Source organism: Lactuca virosa, chromosome 9, assembly GCF_052849685.1.
Source record: "Lactuca virosa cultivar CGN04683 chromosome 9, Lactuca_virosa_CGN04683_v6, whole genome shotgun sequence".
Classification (NCBI taxonomy): Eukaryota; Viridiplantae; Streptophyta; class Magnoliopsida; order Asterales; family Asteraceae; genus Lactuca; species Lactuca virosa.
The window spans coordinates 123,347,770-123,356,453 of record NC_136434.1 but is presented as its reverse complement, the minus strand read 5'-3'; the positions used below and the strand labels follow the sequence as shown (position 1 = coordinate 123,356,453).

Sequence of the window (8,684 nt, the reverse complement as noted above, 5' to 3'; positions counted from 1 at the left end):
ATCAATGATAGTACACTGGTAAATCTGGATGAACCTAACAACTATAGGGAAGCCATGGCAGGCCCCGAGTCTGATAAATGGAAAGAGGCTATGGACAGCGAGATCCGATCCATGTATGACAATCAAGTTTGGAACTTGGTTGATAATGTACCGGGTCGTAAGACATTCGGGTGCAAATGGATCTTCAAGAAGAAGACCGACATGGATGGGAAGGTACACACCTACAAAGCGCGACTGGTTGCAAAGGGCTTTACTCAAACCCCGGGAGTTGACTATGATGAGACCTTCTCACCAGTAGCAAAGATTAAGTCTATTAGGGTTGTGCTAGCCATAGCTGCATTTCATGACTATGAGATATGGCAAATGGATGTCAAAACCGCTTTCCTTAATGGGAAGTTGGCTGAGGATGTTTACATGAATCAGCCAGAGGGTTTTGTCGATGCCAAGTACTCTGATAGAGTGTGTAAGCTTGAGAAATCCATTTATGGATTGAAACAAGCATCTCGCCGATGGAATCTTTGTTTCGATGAGAAAGTCAAAGAGTTTGGCTTTTCGAGAAGCGAAGATGAGTCCTGTGTATATGTCAAAGCTAGTGGGAGTATAGTTAGCTTCTTGGTATTGTATGTGGATGACATATTACTCATAGGAAATGACATCCCAACCTTGCAGGAGGTAAAGTCCTGGCTTGGGAAGTGTTTTGCTATGAAGGACCTTGGAGAAGCTACCTATATTCTAGGGATAAGGATATTGAGAGAGAGGAGTAAGAGACTAATTGGACTTAGTCAGAGCACCTACTTGGATAAGGTGCTGAAAAGGTTCAGCATGCAGGATTCCAAGAAATGAGACTTACCGATCCAGAGTAACGCCAAACTGAGTAAGACTCAGAGTCCGAGTACAGAGGCTGAGATAGCTGAGATGAGTCATGTACCATATGCTTCCGTTGTGGGCTCAATCATGTATGCTATGACTTATACTCGCCCTGATGTGGCCTTTGCCTTGAGCATGGTCAACTGATATCAAGGGAACCCTGGCAAGGCTCACTGGACTGCGGTAAAGAACATTCTCAAGTACCTGCGGAGGACTAAGGATTGGGTCCTTACACTCGGTGGGAGTGATGACTTGAGAGTGGTGGGGTATAGAGACACCAGCTTTCAAACTGATAGGGATAATTTCCGCTCTCAGTCGGGTTGGGTCTTTACCATGAATGGATGAGCAATTACTTGGAAAAGTTCCAAGCAGGAGACAGTAGCTGATTCTACTTGTGAATCAGAGTACATAGCAGCAAGCGAGGCGGCAAAGGAGGCGATATGGCTAAAGAACTTCATTGGAGACCTTGGAGTTGTACCAGCTATAAAGGAGCCCATGGAGATTTTCTGTGATAACGAGAGTGCAGTTGCCTTAGCAAAGGAACCAAGGGATCACGACAGATCTAGGCACATCGACAGAAAATACCATTTTATTAGACACCGTATAGAAAAAGGAATCCTCGTGGCAAAGAGGGTATCATCAGATGAGAACCCAACAGATCCCCTCACGATGGGACTGAGTAGGGTTAAGCATATACAACATGCGAGGCGCATTGGGCTGAAGGATGATATTAGTTTTAGTAGTTAGATAGCTTTCCAAACTTGTAATAGTTGAAATGTAATTGACATTTGATGTTTAAATAAAAGGTGTTTTTTTTGTTTACTAGTATGGTACTGTCTTGTGTCAATCATTCACTATTGTTTCATTTTTGCATGTTTTTACTTCCAGAATAATTTTATTATTCAAACTGTCCACAGTCGATCATACTTTGGAAGTAGGTATTGAAATAAGACTGTCATGAATTGGGTTTGTAGATTTGTCTAAATTGTATTAGACATAGCAATGGTTGCTGCAACATTCATGAGTGCTCATAAGGTCTGAGTATTGGATTCAACCCACGCTCATTTGTATCACTTCATGGAATTCATCTCGAGTGATCGTGAGACGGTAATATCATATGAGTCTTCAGGCCAAGAGATATGAGTTGTTGAACTGTGAGTTGGTTGTACATTGATAGTACGAAACCGCATCAGTAACTTGATGCTAAAAAAAGGTGTTGTTGTGTACAATTTGATGAATAGTTACTACAAGCATATGATTCGAAGCTCATCTGTTCCTTCTAGTCCTTGGAGGATTAGAGGCTATATCTTGGGCCCCTCGATGATTTTGTTTTGACTTACGCGTCGGGCCCGGTCAGAACTAAATTGATGTGTTCGATTAAGTTCTATGTCAAACAAATCAGAAATCGGGAAACAAACTGCTAGACAATAAGTACGACGGTGTTCCATGTATTTGTCCAGCTGATATCTTGAGAACAGAGGATTATATGATCACTTATCTTAAATGGCGCATCATCCTAGTTCCGCGAGACTTTGAAAGAGCTACGATTGTTGGTCGGATTCTGAAGTCATACCTGTAACAATAGTTATTAGACTTATCCAAGTGGGAGAGGGCTAGCCGAAAATTGCATACAAGTGTTCTATTCTCAAGTTATTCCAAGAGTTTTTGGTGTTGTGTGAAACATTTGAGGCATCACACTTGGGGTACTAGGCTCACAAGGTCTTAAGGAATCAAGCAACAAGAAAAGGTATGTCATTCTACTAGTTTTATATTACATATACCTCATGATATGCTAGATTGGAAAAATCAATATTTGCATGTATAATAGAGAAAACATAGATCAAAGGTTTCTAGGGTTGCATATACACCGTAGGAGTGTTAGAATGCTCAAAACCTAGCACTTATTGCTAACACCGTTAAGTTTTTTCCGTTAACTGAAGGTTATTTTCGTCATTTCACTGCCACATGGACCATTTATGATGTTTCCCCCTAATTAAAAAAAAGAAAAAAATGAAATAATATGCAAATGGGGTCTACCCCCCCCCCCCCCTCTCTCTCTCTATATATATATATATATATATATATATATATATATATATATATATATATATATCACGTCTCTTTCTTATTTCTAGGGCTCCACGGATTTCAATCTTCACTTCATTATTTTCCGATGACCTCAGTCATTGTATCTACAATCTCCTTCTAAGACAGTTTTTCCAGCGAAGAATTGCAGACGAGCATATTGACGTTTTTCACAGTGACGCTTCCACCTACTGTTTACTCGCCAAAAAACTTATATGTGTCGTTCACCGTAGTCTTCTTCCCTGAAACCCAGTTCTCCATTTGATCTCAATCTCAAGTATAACCCGATATCGGAGGAAGACAATGCTTCTGTCACTGTAAATGTTTCAAATAAAGGCGAAGAAATTGACTAGATTAGAGTGAAAAAGGGAGAAAAAGAAGATGATGAGGATGAGGATGGGATTCTGTGTGCTTTATGTCAAAGCACATATGGGGATCCATCAGATCCGATTGTATTTTGCGATGGTTGTGATCTGATGGTTCACACCACTTGCTATGGTAATTCCCTCATTAACGGTGTTTGTGAAGGTGATTGGTTTTGCTCTCAATGCCAAATCACCGATAAAAACAAGGATTCATCTTGTTGCCTTTGTCCCTTCAATGGTGGAGCTTTGAAGCCAACCAACAATGGACTCTAGGCTCATATTGTGTGTGCATTGTTCATTCCCGAAGTGTTTTTTCATGACCCGGAAGGTCGAGAAGGGATTGATTGTTCAAAAGTTCCATTAAGAATATGGGGAAAGAAGTGTTATGTTTGCAGGAAAACAAATGGGTGTGCCATTGATTGCTCTGAGGAAAACTGTGGTTTGAGTTTTTGATGTGACTTGTGGATTGAAAGATGATTTGTGTATTGAGTATAAGGAAAGGAGAAACAAAGGCACCATTGTTGTTGGATTCTGTAAAAGCCATAGTGATTTGTGGATGAAGGTAATAAACACACACACACATACAGAGAGAGAGAGAGAGAGAGAGAGATTATTTCATTTTTTTAAAGAAGTTAAAACATCATAAATGATCCCTATGGCGGTGAAATGACAAAAATTCCCTTCAGTTAACGGACAAAATTTAACGGAGTTAGGAATAAGGACCAATCGTCAAAAGTTTTGAAAGCACAGGGACCATCTATGATGTTTTTAAACCACAAGGACTAAACTTGAGATTTTGGGAAACCACAGGGACCATTTATGATGTTTTTTCTTCTCATCTCTGATAACTCTTATGCCAATTAAATGTTACATCCTCTTCTTTAATTTTCATTTCTTTCAAACCAAAACATTTCAGCATGAGATTTAATACATATCGTACAAGCGAATAAGAAGAAAAGAAGATAGGAGAGGGAGCATAGATAACCCGCTCAATGCATAGATTCTTGAATTATGCGGACGATATCTAGTGCAAAGTTATCAAATTATTTTATGGTAGAGAATGCAGGTTTTGTTCGTATGTTCCTCCTGGCTCGATGGGGAGGGGAAAATTTTGGTCGGACATAATTGGAACTATAAATCAATTACATGATAATGACATTATTCCTCGTAACGTTGTGCAAAGGGTCATTGGTAATGGGAATAGTACCTTGTTTTGGAAAGATAAGTGGATTGGAAACATTCATTTGATGGTTCGTTTTCCTTGACTTTATGCTCTACAGATGGAGAAGATTTGTTTTATTAGTTAAAGAAGGAATAGTGCTAATTGGGTTTGGGATTGGAGTTCCGATTTTGGGAGGTACAATGTTTGGTGAAATGCAACAAATGCTCGACTTGCTTCTTGATATTTACCTTTCGAATGTTACAAATAATTGGTCTTGGAATTTTGAGTGGCTTATACTCGTTTTCGGTTGCTGAAGTTAGAAGATGCATTGATGATTTCAGTTTGTCGATGGGTATTTTGCCTACCAGGTGGCCTAAATATCTTCCTTGTAAAGTGAATATTTTTTATTGGCATGTTCATTTAAATAGGATCCCAACTCGGGTTAATTTAGAGGATAGAGGTCTCGACATACCTTCCATTATTTGTGGCATTTACAACTTTGACCTGGTAGATGTGTTGCTATTTTTCATTTCTTGTCAGGAGGCTACGGGGTTGTGTTTTTTTAGCAGATGGTGCGATTTAAGCATTCGTACTTTTTTGGTGGTCGAAGATGTAGTGAACTAGGTTGATTCGGATCGTATTTCTATGGCTAAACGTACGGTTTTGGAGGTTATAATTGTGATCATGTGGTGGCTTCTTTGGAATTACCGTAATGATGTTCTTTTAATAGTATTAACCCTTGAAGGAATTTGTTGATTAATAGATTGATCAACTATTGCTATAATTTGATTGTGTATAAGAATAAAAAAAATCCAATGTCAGTCAGATGTCTCGGCGTATAAACCTGATTCTTTCGATTCCTATGTAATTTTTTGTTAGCTTTGCGCTAACTTTTCTAATAAAATCAAGTGTTGTAAAAATCCCGACAAGGTTTAGATTAATCTCTGATTAGTTCCTAGGTGCTACCCAACCGATTAGAGAGCGCATAGTGATTAATTTATGTCTACATAATGAGCGAAGCAGTAGAAAATAAAAAAAATTTAACACTTTGAAGAAATTCTTTTTTAATAGAAACTATATGAAGTATGATTAGTGTTGTGTTAATCATATTAGCCTATTTTGTAATGATATTATTGGTATTTACAAACTTTGTTATGATATTAGTTATATTTAATTTTTTAAAATTCAACGAAATAGCAATTTATGGTCCTCGATTAATCCACCGATTAATCATCGTCTAGCCGATTAATCCTTTAACCATAATCCACCGACTAGCTAACGTCAAACGTTTTTTTTACAACCTTGATAAAATCTAAAGATGCTTGAAAAAAAATAACTATACAACCAACCACAATGTGGTGTTCTTGAAGGTTACGCCCGGTACTACTGCCCCACTTGCCATTTTACCACTCTACTTTGTCCCCTTTAACATCTCATCTAATTGTGATTTTCATGTTTTTTCATTTTTGTTAATCATTTATTAGCGGGTTGAATAAACTATTTATTAACTACAAAATATTTTGTAAAATTTATGTTTGTAAAAACATTTTAAAAAATTTTAAATATTGAAAAAACATTCTTTTTATGAATTTTTCTATAAAAACTATTTTATTTTAAAGATATTATGTATGCAAAACGTTTTTATATAAATGTTTCATTTTAGAAAAACATAAGTCTTAGAGACTTTTATGTAAATTTCTTTTAATCTAAAAGTGATTAGGGACTTATACTCACGTCACGGTTCCATATTTAATATCCATATAAAATTTGTTGATTTTGATGAAACAACCATTACAATTTGTTTGATTTTTAATATATATAATAAATAAATATAATTTTTTAATTATACTTCTATTAATTAAACAAAATATAAAAGCCGATTAAAATATAAAAACATATGGTTATGAAATGTATCGTCGGGCTTTTATGACAGAACTAAATCAAAATTTGATACGAAATACATCCACACACCAAGTATTTGGTTGAAAAATTTTCATGTGGGTTAATGTATATCAAAAACATAATTAAAAACAAGATGATTTATAGATGAAAATGTCTTGTCAGTTGCATAAATAGGGTTTTAGACAAGGGAAATCTCCGGAAAAGTCCCAATATTTTACCCTAATTTACGAAAAAATCCCAAACTAAAATTTGTTTACGAAAAAGTCTCAATTACCGGTAAAAACGACGATTTAGCCATGTTTTCCCGATTTACCGGTTTCATTAATTATCGGGTTTTAATAAAATCTCATTATTTTACCATAGTTTACGAATAAGTCCCAAATTATGGTAAAATAATGGGACTATAATGAAAATTATGGTAAAATAATGAGACTTTAATGAAACCGGGTAAGTATTGAAACCGACAAACCGGAAAAAAAGGGTCAAATCGTCATTTTTTCTGGTAATCGGGACTTTTTCATAAACCAATTTTAGTTTGAGACTTTTTCGTAAATTATGGTGAAATATTAGGACTTTTGCGAAGATTTCCCTTTAGACAATTATGAAACCACTATCTACATTGGTAACCTTTATGAAAATCCAATTGAGAAAGAAGACAGACCGTATGATGTTTGTTGTTTGGATTTTTAAAATCATAAGTATATTTGTATAAACATGGTATGTTGTAATTTATATTCTAACTTAAGAATACTTATTGTCGAGTTATCGCAAGAATAGAGTTTCTTTGTCTTGCAAACAAAATTGTTTTGCATATTCTACATTGATATATTGATGAATTACATGCATTGTTTTCAACCAAATACTTTGTATGTGGATGTATATTTCGTATCAAATTTTGATTTAGTTTCATCATAAAAAAGTGACAAATATATTTCATAACAATATATTTTTACATTTTAATCGGTTTTATATTTTAATAATTAGAAGTATAATTGAAAATTATATTTATTTATTATCATATATTAGAAATCAAACAAATTGTAATGATTGTTTCATCAAAAATACATTATAATTTAGAGGATGTTTGAAATTTCCTTTAAAAGCAACTTATTGACTTATTATCTTTTTGAAAAGTCAATAAGTTAAAGAAATGTTTGGTAATATGAAAAAATGTATAAGTTAAGACAAATATAAAAACAATTTATTGATTTATTGACTTTCCCCCCTACGAAAGTTAATCCAAACATTTTTTACAAAACTCATTTTCTTACCATCATAAGTCAATAAATCAATTTGAGTTAAATAAATAAACTCATTTTCCCACCACCATAAGCTAATAAGTCATTTTGTGGTTCAAAATGAAATCTCAAACACCCTCCTAATCTTAGAATAGATAAAATTCAAGGTTAAAAACTATTATACATTGAAAAAAAAACCCTATATTTTGGCATACCAACAAAAAAATCACCATTGATATATTGTTTACAATTTAATTATCGAAACCTGCTATTGTTCGCGGTAATCTGAAAATTGAGCCCAGTTGCAAAGAATAACCGGTTTTAATGATTTAATTAAAAAAATAAAAAAATTCAGTAATGATTTTTTTATTAATAGAATCAAAATATACATATTTCTCTTTAATCTAAAATCGATTAAACCAAATGAATATTAGCATCACATACTTCCATATTTAATATCATATAATTTTTGGTGATTCATTATCCACATTGTAACGTCCGGGATTTATCAGGTATTGTATTGCTTTTTATTCAAGTTATAATTATTAAAATGTTGGGATTTTTGGGGCACAGCGTACGCTGGGCGTTCGGGTGTACGCACGGTGCACACATATGAGGCGCGGATCGGGGAACTCCTATGTGTACGTTGGGCGTACCCATGCGTACGTTGGGCGTAGGGTGATCAGATGCAAACCCTAAATTTTAGGGTTTGCACCCTATTTAAACAACTCATAACCTTCAAAACCCTTATCCTCTCAGCCTCCCTTGTCCTCTCAGCGCCCAACTCGAACCCTAACTACATTGCATGTATCTTGAGCTCACTTTGAGCATTTTGGTGTTGTTTTGGTGGTTTTGAAGAGCAAGGACTTGAAGAGAGCTTGTAGATCCAGGAGATTAGCATCTTTTCTGACTCATTTGAGGTATCAAGTTTCAAACTTGACCATTGAATGCTTAGTTGTAGTTTTGGGGTGTTTTATGTGATATTTTGACTCCATAGTAGAGGTTTCTTGTGTTCTGGTAGTTCCAGCCCATAAGAGCTGTCCTTTTGAGCTCTTGGAAGCATTT

The 8,684-nt window shown here is 35.2% G+C and overlaps 1 pseudogene; it reads left to right on the top strand.

Annotated features, from left to right (window-relative positions):
* The first annotated feature begins 3,040 nt into the window (after nucleotides 1-3,040).
* On the top strand, nucleotides 3,041-4,925 carry LOC145139751 (uncharacterized; annotated as a pseudogene).
* Nucleotides 4,926-8,684: the final 3,759 nt, after the last annotated feature.